Source organism: Pelophylax lessonae, assembly GCF_965119305.1.
Source record: "Pelophylax lessonae genome assembly, chromosome: 3".
Taxonomy (NCBI): Eukaryota; Metazoa; Chordata; class Amphibia; order Anura; family Ranidae; genus Pelophylax; species Pelophylax lessonae.
Genome location: NC_138770.1, coordinates 245,223,551 through 245,238,583, shown reverse-complemented (window position 1 = coordinate 245,238,583; position 15,033 = coordinate 245,223,551).

Here is a 15,033-nt window from a genome sequence, read left to right as displayed (position 1 = left end):
TAATAGAGGGGAAATCTTCCAATGGCGAAAATAGTTCTAGTGACCTTGAGGTCCCCAAGAAATTCCCTTCATTTACATGGATTTATTTTCACTACCTGTTTGGCTGTGGGACTTTTTTATTTTTGTTTTAAAGCTAAACTCCATCTTTTTTAGCGTTTACATAGTCCTTTTGGGCCGGCTTGGCCCAAACTAACTATGTCCTCACTAACATGTGAGGCTGCTCATCATGAGGCAGCTTGTGACATCACCAGCCTGCCTCTCTGACTTAATCAGAGGAAGCTTTGTATTCATTGATAGAATACACTGCTTTCTGTGAATGGTTGAGCCCCGTTGTGATAGACACTGCTGTGTTTCGGGTACGACACAGAAAGTCTCAGCGCAAACCCGAAACACAGTGCGGTATGCTGTATGTAGCCGAAGCTACATACAGTTTATACCACACATCCAACAGCCTCATATGTTAGTGGGAGACATAGTTCCTTTGGGCCAAGCTGGCCCAAAGAAACTATGTAAAGGCTAACAAAAGATGGAGTTTAGCTTTAAAGTTCTAGTGCAACAGCCTATGTGAAACCTTAATGTGCTGACAGCATGCTGGACATCCAGACCGCTGCTCCGGATCCCCAGCTGTCCAAAACACCCCCTGCACAACATAGCACATGAAGAATGAGCATTGTTGATTGTGACTGTTCACATCTGCCCTTGTTTTTTTTACTTTATAGCTGCTAAAGTCAGGAATACTCCAACCCTAGTTTACTATATTCAGAGGTCAAGCAGAGAACATTCCAAGCTATGTTTTAGAAAAACTGTCAGAATTTCAATGAACTGACAGTTCAAAATAGATTCCCGAAGCTTAGAACTCTCTGGATTTCGAATTATTTAAAATGTTAAAAATCATCATATCATTCACAAATTTAATTTCTGAATTGGGAATTGTCTGGTCATCCTGATTACTCTCTAACTTTCCTCAGACCCCATCCCTAACTCCCCCCTAAAGGCCCGTACACACGATAAAAAAAACGTACGAAAAATACCACTTTTGAAGGGATCGTATGATAATCTGTTTGTTTGCGCACAGCTTTTGAGAGTTGATCAAGAAAGGTCATGCGAAATTATCCGATGGGACAAGCACAAACATGTTTCTTGTACGATACCAGATCGTACGATTTTTGTTTAGCTAGTGCAGTTTTCATGCGAAAATACACTACAAATACAATACAACACATTACATCACTTCTGTATTTTTATTCTGTACAAGAATTTTCATCACTTTAGTAACCCCCTTATTTTTGATATGGAGACTAGCATGTAAAAAGCGGATGATCATTCGTCTCATAATCTCATTGTGTGTTTTCTAGTGAGCAGAACTAACCTGCACTATTTACCCATTATCTTTAGCTTCAGAAGAGGAAAAATTCTTTATTCATAATCCTTGAAGAATCTTTTTTTCTAGCAAATACTCAAGCAAAGCAGCCACATTCCACCACATTGTCAACCTCTTGGTGAGCAGTTATTTTAAAAGAGAAGTATGACTTTGTTTTGTTTTTTTTTCAGATACATACTTACCTAGGTGGATGCAGCATCAGTCCAATGCTGCATCTGCACCCCTCCCCCCGCGTCTCTACACTGAAAACCGAGTGATCAAACACCGCCGATAGCTCGGGTCTGACAGCTCCCGAGCAGACAGTTGCTGACTGTCAGTCAGCAGCTCTCTGCTCTGCCCCCTCCTTGCTCATTGGAGTACTGGGCTGTGGAGGGGCGGGAAGCAGCCGGCTTAGGCTCTCAGTGGCTCACTGAGAGGCTGAGCCCAGTGCTGGTCCAGGCACTTGGCAGATTCTGACTTCCATTGTCATGATGACGCGGTTCCTGGACTGACTTCTCTGACGTCAGCAGAGAGCAGACTTCAGCCCGCTCTCTGCTGAAAATGGGTCACAGGAGTGCAAAACGAATTGCACTTCTGTGATCCATAGAAGATGTAAAGCCAAACTAGCTTTGGCTATACTTTTCCTTTAAATCTTTTAACAATGCTGTACAAGTCTCCTTATGATCTAATATCTTAGTATTAAAAATACATTTCCTTATGGTAACCTGTATTGCGTCTCTGTCTTGTAATCGCAATGATCTTATGCTCTGGAAGGCAGATAATCTGCCATTTTCAATTCTTTATTATAGATTCTAGGTTATATCTTAACCATATCTTTTTTAATTATGTACTCAATATATACACAACCATAGGGGAAGGAATGACCGCTCTAGCTGATGGCCGCGTGAAGCCACGCAGACCTGTTCACCTCTCCAGAGATAGGAGAACCCGCTGCACCTCCTGGCATGACGAGATACAGCAAAGACTCCCCTACATTTTTAAAAATTGTCCCGTTTATTCCCGGCGAAGCCACGTGGAGTACGCCAGCAGCCCTGTAAATTTAAGGCCTTGGAGGGAATCTGGAGATGGCTCCACCACAAGCCGTTATATCGATATGAGCGCCCTGGATGAAACCGAACCAGCAGCACCGTCTCAAGGGAATCCCTTTGCGGCCTTCATAACATCAGATCAGCCAGTCTCAGATGTTGTACTTAAAGAAATGCTATGGTCTATGCGTTCCTCTTTACAGTCAGTCATGCAAAAATGTTTTCATAAGTTCTCAGCCGAGATTTAAGGTCTAGGCGATAGAGTTAATCACTTAGAAGAGGGTTTGAGTAACTGTATCACATCCTTCAACAATATGGTTGATGCCCATGACCGTCACAGCGACGAATTCAATTGGCTAAAAATCCAAAGTGGCGGATCTGGAGGACCGATCTTGAAGAAACAATTTAAAGATTAGGGGTCTGTTCTGCCAGCACAACTGCCCCACTTTGTCCAAGATCAATTTAAAACAATAATTCCATCTCTATCTTCTGAGGATCTAATAATCGACAGGATTCATAGAATCCCCAAGCCATCCTTTTTGCCGCAAGAGATTCTCATAGATGTCCTGATGAGAATCCATATCTTAACAGCGTTTTATAAGAAAGAACAGATTCCAGACTATGCAGCGCCCTTTCAGGTGCTCCCTGACCTTTCTGCTCATACCCTCCAACGCAGAGAAAATTTTACAATCGTGACGAAAGCCCTACGCAATCTTGACATCTCCTATCAATGGAAAAATCCGGCAACAATGAAGATCTTACATGAAGGAGAATCAATGCCTGATCAATGCCTTGGAAGAAGGCATTGACCTACTCATAAAATGGAACATCATCCCAGACCAATCAGAGCATATCACACATATCAAGGACCCACTCACACATATCAAGAATTACGAAAAGTCTCCCACAGAAAATCCTCGCAACCTTGCCTGGCATCGAGCAGGAATATAAAACCATCAACACACTGTTACCCACCTTTCCCCGGTGGCATTGCTGCAATATCCCTATGTTCCCACCCTTGCATTCCCCAAAGTTCAAGCAGCCTCACTGCTTCTCTTTCAAGTTTGACTTTCTTTTTTCTTTTTACATGTTGTTTCCTTCCCAATTCCATATTGGAATCCCTCATTTAAGATATCCCTATGGTCCACCCCTTATATTGTTGTTTTTTTCTACTATTGGTGTGTAACGGACTTGTCATTCCCTTTTTTTCTATTTCAAATGTGCTATGGTCCACCATGTCACTCACTCTGTGCTGCTCCGAATACACATACAACAAGCTCATATCATATGTTACTCCTATTGATATGACCCTTAAATTTTTGTCTCTTAATACCCGTGGCCTTAGCCATCAAGCCAAACAGTTCTCTCTATAAAAGGAGGCGTTAGCCACTAATACGGATGTCCTAATTGCTCAGGAAACTCACTTTCAGGACTCTGCAGTTCCCAAATTTTCCCATAAAGACTTCCCGCATCTGTTTTTAGCCAATTACTCTTTGAAAAAACGTGGGGTTATGGTGGCCATTAAGAACTCAGTAGCCTTTACGCTACACTCCTCTTACATTGATAAGGATGGCTGCAGTGGTGTATTTAGGTTTTGTGCTGCCCTAGGCCGGACTAAATTCGTGCACCCCCTAATTTAACTACCACCCACCCCTTCCTGTCAAGGCCACACCCCTTCCTGTTTCGCGCAGCCGAGCCAGCTTGCCGCAGTAAAACTGGCTGGCTCGGCTGCGCGAACTGACAAATGTGTAAATTGGTTTGTGGGAGAGCTCCTGGGGCTAAGCGCACACTCCTGGGGCCCCCACTAGGTAGCGGAGATGCCAATCCAAAGGGCCGGCGGCACGCGATCGCTCCCCGCTGAGAGAGAAGGACGGTCAGATGTTGTAAACACAGCAGACCGTTCTTCTCTCTGGAATGATCACAGAGCGCCTGTGATCCTTCTATTTAGGATCACAGGTCTCTGTGGTCATTTGACAAGTCCCTCCCCTGTACAGTTAGAAACACCCCTAGGCTCACATTTAACCCTTTGATTACCCCTGGTGTTAACTCCTCCCTGCCAGTGTCATTATTACAGCAACAGTGCACATTTTTTAGCACTGATTACTGTAGTAATGTCACTGGTCCCCCCAAGTGTCAAAAATGTCAGTTAGGGGTCCGATCTGTCCGCCGCAATGTCGCAGTCCCGCTAAAAACCGCAGATCACCACCATTAGAGCATGGAACACTTTGCAGTACATGGAAATACCGCCCTCCACTCTAGCTCTGTACGTGTACAGTCACTGTAACTGTCTTTTAACTTGATGTTACTACTTTGGATTGATTTTAAACCCATGGATGGGTAATAAAAGACATTTTTAAACATACTACACCATCTGGAGTTTCTCTTCCCTTTGGCCTCTATTTGCGCTGGGAGCAAGGAAGGTGGGACCTGTCACGGCAATTGAATGGAGTGACCACACAGGAAATTCAGTACCTCCCCTGGTCTTGGTGACTACTATATAGTATCTAAGACCAACAACATCTGGTGAGTGACCCATCCTTAGTCACGTTGGATAGTGGCCGGTGTTATCTAGATACCATACGGCTGACTGGGAAATCTGCTCTTAGCACTTGTGCTTTATCTGCACTGGATTATATATTATTGGTACAAGGAACTTACTTTGGACTTTGATCACCCAGTCACTTTATTACAGAATTTTGAATTTTTTTGTGGACTTACACAGAGCACTTATGATGCACATGCACTTTATATGAATTGTTTATTACTATATTTGTATACACAGAGCACTTATGATGCATGTGCACTTTATATAAATTGTTTATTATTGTATTTGTATATATCACAGGCAAGCGCTGTAGGTAGCCCTTAGTAACAGCGGCTATATCTAATAACTTCACATTTTTTGCCCTCAGCTGCTGTAATTTTTTTACTTTAACACATTATTAGTTATCACAGTTTCACTGTGGCGCGAGGGATATACTACAGGTATATTTATTGATACATGAGACAAATACAGATAAAAATTTCCCAGTTCAATTTGCTAACCAGTTTGCTTACCAACCAAATTAACCTGTCTAACAGTTTGCGTCAAAACAGGGGTTTAGTTAGCATACATTTGCAAGCTATGGCATATACTGGATAGCCGACTGGATTCATAACAACAAACTATTGAGCCCCACATCACTCCTACAACAATTTAACCTTCCGAAATCCTTATATTTTACTTTGGCCCGCATCAATCATTTCTTGCTGACCACACCACCCCCAATTATTTCCTACACCCTAAAATAACAGAAATCCTTTAACCAACAGCAAAACTCAACAAAGGAACCTCTATCTTTTATAACCTATTACATGACAAACAATCCTTTAACAAAAATGGTCCCATGACCAAATGGAAAGAGGATATACAAGACTCATTCTCGGGCTAACCAATGGTAACAAGCATTACAGTATAGCTCTGAAGCCCCTCACTGCGTTAACCATTGAGAACTTGCGTTAAAAATCAACACCAGATGGTATCTAGCGCCTTACAAGCTAGCAAAAATATCTTAACCCCTCACCCCTTTGTTAGAGAGAATGTGGCTCCGTAGGTAACTTATTTCACATTCTTTAGCCATGTCTAAGTATCCACAGCTTCTGAAAGAAAATCTTCAGCTTTATTTCCGAAATCTCAGGTATCCTAACACTCCCTAACCCAAGTCTTGCCATTTTAAACATAGGAATTGATTCATTCCCCCTCAAATAACGAAAAGTCATAGCTAACTTACTACTTGCGGCAAAACTCACCATAACCCGCCACTGAAAGAAAGACCTGGCCCCTAATCCTACAGAAGCTGTGCATACCACCCACATACACTATTCATACGAGAGAGCACTACCTATCTACTCAGGCAAATTATTAGCCTTTGACAAAGCTTGGAAACCATGGACCGATTGTTAGCATACAAGGTTTGTATTTAATCAGCAACAACCACTGTATGTCATTACTGTGTGCCTATTACATTGTATGACCACTAGATGGCAGTGTTACATTTGTGAGTTCATGTTTTTGTCTATGCCTCAAAAGGAATAAACGAGTTCCTGCTTCGACCAAAAGCAGCGTTCAGTGAAACAACAGACTGTCTACCTGTACTTTGTTTAGCTCCAAAAGGTTATGTCTAACACCGATTGTTACAAACACTGAGAATTGTATTCTATTGATTTTCCTGTTTCGAATCTCAATCTCTCAAACTAACAATATGCACATTTCCTCTTATTACCTCCTATGTATTATGTGCTATTAACTACAAACGACATTCCCCTACTACCCTGTTTCCCCGAAAATAAGCCCTACCCCGAAAATAAGACCTAGCTTGATTTTTGGGGATAGCTGCAATATAAGCCCTACTCTGAAAATAAGCCCTAGTTAAAATCCTTGTAAAAACATGTAATCTGTTTTGTAAAAAGATTATATAATGTGCAGTGTGTCTCCTTTTCTAACTTGTTTGTGGAAAATACCTTATTTACAGCGCCGCTAACAAATGGAGACTCACTGGATATTATTTATTATAGTTTATTTTTAGGATTACAGAATGTCATAATGCTGACTCCTGAGCTGACAGGGGGAGAGGAGAAGAGAAGTCAGGGGACACAAAAACTTTTTAAAAAATATTGTTTTATTCCAGGTTTTTTTTTAAACCTAGAGAGGGGCAAATGCCACAGCACAAGGACTGTGCTTTCTATCATGCTTTAAAGGATCAGGGTGTATTTTTTTCTTTAACCTCCTAGGCGGTAATCCCGAGCGTGACTCGGGGTTGATTTTTCATTGCAGGATCGGTAACCCCGAGTCACGCTCGGGGTGGATTGCAGAGAGCGCAGCGGTGTTCTCTTACCTTATCCTGGCGATCCAGCGATGATCTCTCATTGCTGAGATCGCCAGCCGAGAGTCCCGCCGCTCCTCCGTCCCTCCGTCGGTCTGATCACTTCCTAGTTCCGTTCCCTGCAGCAGCAATGCTGCATGGGAGCGGAACTAGGGAGGGAAATTCAAAAAAAAAAAAAAACGTTTCACAAAACACATTTTATATTATATATATATATATATATGCATATATATATATATATATATATATATATATGCATATATATATATATGCATATATATATATGCATATATGCATATATATATATATGCATATATATATATATATATATGCGCATATATATATATATATACCGGTATATATATATATATATATATGCATATATATATATATATATATATATATGTATATATATATATATATATATATATGCACACACACACACATATATATATATATAATTATATTATTGATTCAATTATAATTAATGCGTTATATATTATATATATATATATATATATATATATATATATATATATATACACACATATATCTATACATAACATATAATGCATGAATTATAATCTAATCAATAATATAATTTTATTATATATATTATATATTAAATAATAAAATAATATTATTGATTCGATTATAATTCATGCGTTTGTGTTTCAAATTTATCACATCTGGGATGTCTACTAGAGTCTTGTTTTGGTCAGGTTTAAGTCAGTAATTACTAAGAATTGTAGGCCTATAATACATAACGCCAAATTTCCATGAAAAGAATTGTACCGCTTTTGGTATGTAATTCCTGACATAATCATACCGCCAGGGAGGTTAAGGGTTATAACCACTTTAAGATTGTCACTGCACATACCGTAAATAAATAAGACATCCCCTGAAAATAAGCCCTAGTGTGTTTTTTTGTAACCAAAATTAATATAAGACCCGGTCTTATTTTCAGGGAAACACGGGTAGCACCAAGTAGAAAATATATCTTTCCACAAGTGTTTATAACCTGTATATCTTAACTCTCAATTTTACCTTTGTATCTTGTCAGCGACTGCGTCCGCATCTATTCCAAAGCTGTTATTTTTTTGTTTACAAAACTCAATAAAAAACGTATTGAACAATAAAAAAAGATATACACAACCATAGGCAGATAAACACATAACCATACAGTATCTAAGAAATCTTTCAAACTGAAAAAATCAAACCAGGTGCACAGGTGGGGATTGTGACTCATTTCATACTCTCTGTGATCTCATAGATTTTAATCTCCATTAGCAAAGGATCAAACACATATCCTAGCACGATGTAACGGACACCATGGTCATAGCAAACAAAACAGTTCTCATAAAGTTTGTCAAAGTAATTACCATAAGCTTCCAGTAACCTTCTCAGTTAAAGTATAACTAAAGACAAAACTTGTTTTTGTAGTTTTGGATAGAGTAAAGATGGATTAGAACACCTGTCAGTTTTATTGCTGTCTGTGACCCCATTAGGGAGATTCTCCCTCTCTGTTTGTCCTGTTTACCATTATCATTAAACGTGAAAGTAAACGAAGATCCAACATTTTAGGTTGTCCCCAGAAGAGTATTAGAGGGAAAATATTCTAATAGGGACACTAGTTCTGGGGACCTGGGGGTCCCCAAGGAATTTCCTTAAAGAGTTTGTTACCCCGACACTTCATATTCCTGATATGTGCCTGCTGTACCCAGTACTTGTATGAGAAAGAATCCTAATCTCTTTGTGTTGTTTCCTTTGTGTGACATCTCTGGTGTTCCTGCCAGTCCTTCTGCTTTCCTATTAAAAACTGACCACACTAAGCAGGAGAACACACCGTGGCCAGTTCTCTAACTATGCTGGGAACTCAGTGCCCTCTCCTCCAATGATCAGACTTGTCCTTATACGCCCCCGCTGCACAGCCATTCACTGGGAAGCTCAGTGTTCTGCTGCTTCTCCTCCGCAAGCTCCTATGCAGCTGAGAGCAGAGGGAATGTGATGAAGTATTTAAAAAAAAGAAAAAAATGTATTTATAATCTATTTCAAAATGAGACAATTTTGTCACATATCAGAATAGTTCTTATACACAAAATATATACACATTTACTCATAGATATATATATATATATCTATATATACAGCTTCATCACTAGCCTAGTCTCAAAATACCAACCTAATCGCTCTCTTCATTCCTCTCAAAACCTCCTGCTCTTTAGCTCCCTCATCACCTCCTCCCATGCTCGCCTCCAGGACTTTTCCAGAGACTCCCCAATCCTATGGAACTCCTTACCCCAATCTTTCTGATTATCTCCTACTCTATTAGCTTTTAGACGATCCTTGAAAACCCTCCTTTTCTGAGAAGCCTATCCTACCCACACCTAACAACTATACTTCCATTTTCTCCATCAGCCCACCCCCCACAGTTATTGCCTTTTGTTTCACTTGACCCTCCCTTCTTGCAAATTTCTTTCCTGAAACCATGTGCGGGAAAGAAATTCAGAAAGTGTTGACAGGGGAATCCCTCCTGCCGAGCAATTGTCTTCTATAGAGGGGGAAGGGGCGAGCCGGGGAAGCCATCCCTGCAAGGAGAAGAGGAGAAGACAAAGTGATTATTGCTAGTGGCTATAACAGCCGCTAACGATAATCTCAAGAGAATCCGGCAGGCTGGTTGTACCCAAATTGATCGATCAATCGGTCAACTTGGTACATTTAGCCTGACCTTTAACGGTGCAAAACTTAGCCAGTTCCTGCTGAACCAACTGAAATTCCAACCGTGTCGGGCCGGCCTAAGCCTCAACCAAAATCTAAACATTTGTAATGTTGGATTTTACTGACAGTTCACAAATGGATACATAAAACTACTTAAAGCGGTAGTATACTCATTTTTTTTATTTTTACCTACAGGTAAGCCTATAATAAGGCTTACCTGTAGGTACAATTAATATCTCCTAAACCTGCACGGTTTAGGAGATATTCAACCTGCATGCAGCCACTGACGTCAGCGGCGCATTCGCTCTGAAGGTCCGGAGAACCTTCAGAGCTCCTTGCCGGATCTTGCTGGAAAGTGAAACTCCCACGCGCATGCGCGGCAGTGACGTCATCACGGCTCTGGCACTGTGAGTGGCCGGAGCCACTGAACCAGGAAGAGACGCAGAGGGAGCATGTCAGCGCCGTCAGCGTTGTCCAGACGACCATGTCGGGGCTTCGTTCTAAGGTAAGTATTTCATAATGAGCTAGTATGCGATGCATACTCGCTTATTATGCCTTTGTCCTGCAGGGTTTTTTTTTTTTTTTTTTTTTCAGGAGTATACAGTAACACTTTCAAATGATTCAGACCATGCAGAAATCATGAGTTCAATCATGTTAATAAGAGACAAACAGGAATGGAAGCACAAGAGAGACACATAAACTATAAAAAAAAAAAAAAATTAGAACAGGGGAGTTAAACAAACAACACATGATCACTCAGCACATTGTGATAAACATAATGATTTATGTAACAATGTTTTAAGTTTAAATCACAGGATGAACTGAAACCTTTCTCTCGTGGTTTAAACTATGCGGCCGTTTGTCATTTCAAAATATTTGAAACATTTATAGATGTGGATCATTTTGCAAGAAAATTGCAAACATTATACGTGTGTGGAAGATGGGATGGTGGAGGGTACTGATACAGGAGTGACTTTGAACATATCCTCTACTACATATGGAAATGCGCATTCACTTGGGAAGGTCATTGAGCTTTTTTATCACAAGTGAAACTGAGAATGAAAATATATCAACATGTGTAGAATATTCATACTTTTAGTATATACAAATGAATACCAATTTACAATAATATAAATATAATATAATACTATAATATAAATATAAAATAAATGAGCAATTTTAATGTACACAAATTATTGAGAGATTTAAGCTGGTTCAGCAGGAACCAGGCTTGTACACCAGGGACCGGCCAAATTTTCGATCATTGGGTGGCTGTTTTGGACACAAACAAATATGATAAAGCCATTAGATAGCTGAAAGATGACAGAACTTATCAAGGTACACATCATGCACAGCTCTCTCTCTCACTCTCGCAAAAGTTTGCCAGCAAGGGAGGAGGGATGCGTCATAGGAGAGCCAAGGAGAGCTGCAGAGCTGGGGGGGGGGATGGATGAGGGCGGAGATAACAGGAGACTGCAGAGATCCATGAGTATTCTTTTAACCACTTAAGACCCGGAAGATTTTACCCCCTTCCTGACCAGGGCCTATTTTGCTATTCGGCACTGCCTTGCTTTAACGGACAATTGCGCAGTCGTGCGACGCTGTACCTAAACAAATTTCACACCCTGTTTTTCCCACAAACAGAGCTTTCTTTTGGTGGTATTTGATCACCTGTGCGATTTTTTGATCATGCGCTATAAACAAGGAGCTGGAGAAAGTCCAGAGAAGGGCAACTAAACTGATTAGGGGGTTGGAGGACCTTAACTATGAAGAGCGGCTGCAATCGCTCGATTTATTTTCCCTGGAGAAGAGACGTCTGAGAGGGGACATGATAGCAATTTATAAATATCTTAATGGGGATCTCAGCTTAGAAAAAAAGCTGTTCATTCGAAGGAATTGCATGAGGACTCGAGGACATACAATGCGATTAGAGGAGAAGCGGTTTAACCTCAGGCAACGAGGAGGGTTCTTTACTGTTAGGGCTACAAGATTGTGGAATCGTCTACCACAAGAGGTGGTTTCTGCGGGTAGTATGGTGACTTTCAAAAGACTCTTAGACTTACATCTCAAGGATCAGGAGATTAAGGGCTATGTTAGATGATTACAGTCACACACACCTACACAGGTTGAACTGGATGGACTATTGTCTTTATTCAACCTCACCTACTATGTAACTATGTAACTATGTAACAAAAGAAGAGCGTCAATTTTGCAAAAACAACAATATTTTTCACATTTTTTTATATGAAATTCCCCCCCCAAAAAATGAAATTTTTTTTAACATTTTAGGCCAATTTGTTTTCTGCTACATATGTTTGGTAAAAAAAATCGCAAAAAGTGTATTTTGATTGGTTTGTGCAAAAGTTATTGCGTTTACTAACTAAAGGAAAGATTTTTGTCATTTTTGTTGTTTTTTTTTTAACGAGTAATGGCAATCTGCGATTTTTTTGCGGGACTGCGACATTACAATCTAGAAGCAAATATGATTTTATTACAAATTATGTGAGCAGACTTCAGTTCCTCTTTAAGTGAAGGATTGGTTGACTGGAAAGTTAAATTAATAAAACCTCTGGTGCAAAAGATTGCCCTCCTATCTTAGAGATATGATGCAGGAAATACAAAAAACATGAACGACTTGAATGACCTAAGGATATAAAGTGGATTACGTCTGCTCTTTACTCTTCAGCTCTCCATGAGTTAGACATGGAATCAATGACGCTCTATTTAGATCAATATAACTAATATAGCCACCATTTGAAGTGAGTGTAAAGGTTAATTTTGTTTAACCACTTCTGGACCGGAAGGATTTGTCCCCTTAATGACCAGGCCATTTTTTGCGATTCGGCACTGCGTTACTTTAACAGAAAATTGCACGGTAGTGTGACGCTGTACCCAATTACAATTTATGTCCTTTTTTCCCACAAATAGAGCTTTCTTTTGGTGGGATTTGATCACCTCTGCGGTTTTTAGATTTTGTGCTATAAACAAAAAAAAGAGTGACAATTTTGAAAAAAAAAAAAAACGCCATATTTTTTACTTTCTGCTATAAAACATTCCCAAAAATTTTTTGAAAATTTAATTTTTTATCAGTTTAGGCCAACTTGTATTCTGCTACATATTTTTGGTAAAAAAAAATCCCAAAAAGCGTATTTTAATTGGTTTGCGCAAAAGTTCTAGTGTTTACAAACTACAGGATAGATTTTTGGACTTTTTATTTATTTATTTATTTATTTTTTATTAGTAATGGCAGCAATCTGCGATTTTTAGCGGGACTGTGACATTGTGGTGGATAGATCGGACCCCTAACTGACATTTTTTACACTTTTTGGGGACCAGTGACACTAATACAGTAATCAGTGCTAAATGATATGCACTGTTACTGTATAAATAACACTGGCAGGGAAGGGGTTGATACTTGGGGTGATCAAAGGGGCTAAATGTGTGCCTGTGTGCTTACTGACTGTGTGTGTGTGTGTGTGTGTGTGTGTGTGTGTGTGTGTGGGGGGGGTTCTGTGACAGGCACAGACAGATCGCAGTTTCAGCTTAGCTGAAACTGCTTATCTGTCCCTGCATGGCAGAGAGAAAATCCGCCTGCTTTGTTTGCATTAGCAGGCGGGTCTTCTCTCAGTTTCCTGGACAATCGCGGGAGGGCAACGACGATCGCGCGCGCCGCCAAAACTACATGCACTCCAGGCACGTAGTACTATGTGACTGGACGCAGCCGAGCTGCCTAGTAAAAGGGCGGGGAGCGGACGGCAAGTGGTCAAAACAAAATGTTATGAATTCACAAACTATTTAAAATTCATATACTTATAGGTACATAAATAAATAAAAAAGTGCATCAATCCAAAAGTTGATAATAGAAAATTGATTAGAAGTGCCAATAAAGTGACTATAAAGTGCAGTAATTTCCAGTACAGCAGGTGATAAGTAGTGCATCCTGTGTATGAAACCTCCACCACTATGCACTCACCAGAAGGCTAATGGACATTAGCGTAAACTGTCACATCCACCTGACAGAACCTCCATGTTTTGAAGTTCAGCATAGATAAATTACATCCAGAGTGGAGCCCACAGCTCGTATACCCAGCGCTCTTGTCACAGCCACTACCAGTACTCTTGTAGACAAGCTATGGGCTCCGCTCTGGATGCATTTTTTTCTATTCTGAACATCAAAACATGGAGGTTCTGTGAGGTGGATGTGACTGTGGGGGGATGTAGTAAAGCTGGTGCAAAAACAATCTAGTGTAGCTCTGCATAGTAACCAATCAGCTTCTATGATTTATTCCCAAAACCTAATTGAACAAGCTGAAGTTAGAAGCCTATTGGTTACTATGCACAGCTGTACCAGAATCTGTGTGCACCAGTTTTATTAAATCTCCCCTAGTTTACATTATTGTCCATTAGCCTTCTGGTGAGTGCATAGTAGTGGAGGTTTCATACACAGAATGCACTACTTACCATCGGCTGCACTGTAAATCACTTATTTTGGAGGTCATAGGTGGATGCTGTTTGATATATGGACTATCATTGAATTTTTTATTCAATATCTTATCTATAGTAGCACTTGCACTTTATGGTCACTTTACTGGCACATCTAATCAAGTCTCTATTATCAACTTTTGGATTGATGCACTTTTTTATATATTTATGTACATTTGAATATATGAATTTTAAGTAGTTCAAGAATTTTTGTAGTTCAAGTAGTTCAAGAAATCCTTGGGGCCCTTTAAGAGTGCACGTAACGTCAGTCCCAGCTAATCTGCATGCAGTATAGGTACAGTGTAAGTACGGTGTAATCTTGACAAGGGTGCAAGGTAGATGTGGTTCAGATGCAGTAAAGGTTCCGTATAATGTGGTATAGAGTTGGTATAAGTGCGGTCTAGGTTTGGAATAAGTGTGTTTTAGAGTGCAATATGGTTGCAGCATGGATTGAGTATACTTGGTGTCCTGCTCTCAGTGGCTCGGTCCCTGCAAGAAGTATCAACACTGAACGAATAACCCTCTCACCAGTCCCCAGGATGCTGCAGTGGCCTCTTGAAGTATA